Raw genomic sequence first — 1,853 nt, 5'->3', positions numbered from 1 at the left:
GTGCCAGTTTGGGCGTTTAACTTGCATTCTTGTGCCAGTTCCGGCGTTTAACGCCGGGCAGTTTTGAGCTGATTTGGAACGCCAGTTTGGGCCATCAAATCTCGGGCAAAGTATGGACTATTATATATTTCTGGAAAGCCCAGGATGTCTACTTTCCAACGCCGTTGAGAGCGCGCCAATTGGGCTTTTATAGCTCCAGAAAATCCTCTTCGAGTGCAGGGCGGTCAAAATCCAACAGCATCTGCAGTCCTTTTTAGTGTCTGAATCAGATTTTTGCTCAAGTCCCTCAATTTCAGCCAGAAAATACCTGAAATCACAGAAAAACACACAAACTCATAGTAAAGTCCAGAAAAGTGAATTTTAACTAAAAACTAATAAAAATATATTAAAAACTAACTAAAACATACTAAAAACATACTAAAGACAATGCCAAAAAGCGTATAAATTATCCGCTCATCACAACACCAAACTTAAATTGTTGCTTGTCCTCAAGCAACTGAAAATCAAATAAGATAAGAAGAAGAGAATATACAATGAATTCCAAAAGCATCTATGATGATCAGTATTAATTAGATGAGCGGGGCTTTTAGCTTTTTGCCTCTAAACAGTTTTGGCATCTCACTCTATCCTTTGAAATTCAGAATGATTGGCTTCTTTAGGAACTCAGAATCCAGATAGTGTCATTGATTCTCCTAGTTAAGTATGATGATTCTTGAACACAGCTACTTTATGAGTCTTGGCTGTGGCCCAAAGTACTCTGTCTTCTAGTATTACCACCGGATACATACATGCCACAGACACATAATTGGGTGAACCTTTTCAGATTGTGATTCAGCTTTGCTAGAGTCTCCAATTAGAGGTGTCTAGGGTTCTTAAGCACACTCTTTTTGCCTTGGATCACAACTTTATTTTTTTTCTTTTCTCTCTCTTTTTTTTCTTTTTTCTTTTTTCGTTTTTCTTTTCTCCCTTTTTTTTTGTATTCACTGCTTTTTCTTGCTTCAAGAATCATTTTTATGATTTTTCAGATCCTCAGTAACATGTCTCCTTTTTCATCATTCTTTCAAGATCCAACATTCATGAACAACAAATTCAAAATACATATGCACTGTTTAAGCATACATTCAGAAAACAAAAGTATTGCCACCACATCAAAATAATTAATCTGTTATAAAATTTAAAATTCATGCAATTCTTCTCTTTTTCAATTAAGAACATTATTCATTCAAGAAAGGTGATGGATTCATAGGACATTCATAACTTTAAGGCATAGACACTAAGACACTAATGATCACATGACACAAACATAGACAAACATAAGCATGATTTTTTCGAAAAATAGAAAATAAAGAACGAGTCCACCTTAGTGATGGCGGTTTGTTCTTCCTCTTGAAGATCTTATGGAGTGCTTGAGCTCCTCAATGTCTCTTCCTTGTCTTTGTTGCTCCTCTCTCATGATTCTTTGATCTTCTCTAATTTCATGGAGAAAGATGGAGTGCTCTTGATGTTCAACCCTTAATTGATCCACATTGTAACTCAAATCTTCTAGGGAAGTGTTGAGTTGTTCCCAATAGTTGTTGGGAGGAAAGTGCATCCCTTAAGGCATCCCAGGGATTTCTTGATGATGAGCTTCCTCATGTATCTCTTGAGATCCGTGGAGGGTCTCTCTTTCTTGCTCCATCCTCTTCTTGGAGATGGGCTTATCCTCTTCAATGAGGATGTCTCCTTCTATGATAACTCCAGCTGAGTAACATAGATGGCAAATAAGATGAGGAAAAGCTAGCCTTGCCAAAGTAGAGGACTTATCGGCTATTTTGTAGAATTCATGGGAGATGACTTCATGAACTTCTACTTCC

This window comes from Arachis duranensis, chromosome 5, assembly GCF_000817695.3.
Source record: "Arachis duranensis cultivar V14167 chromosome 5, aradu.V14167.gnm2.J7QH, whole genome shotgun sequence".
Lineage (NCBI taxonomy): Eukaryota > Viridiplantae > Streptophyta > Magnoliopsida > Fabales > Fabaceae > Arachis > Arachis duranensis.
This window is presented reverse-complemented; position numbering follows the sequence as displayed.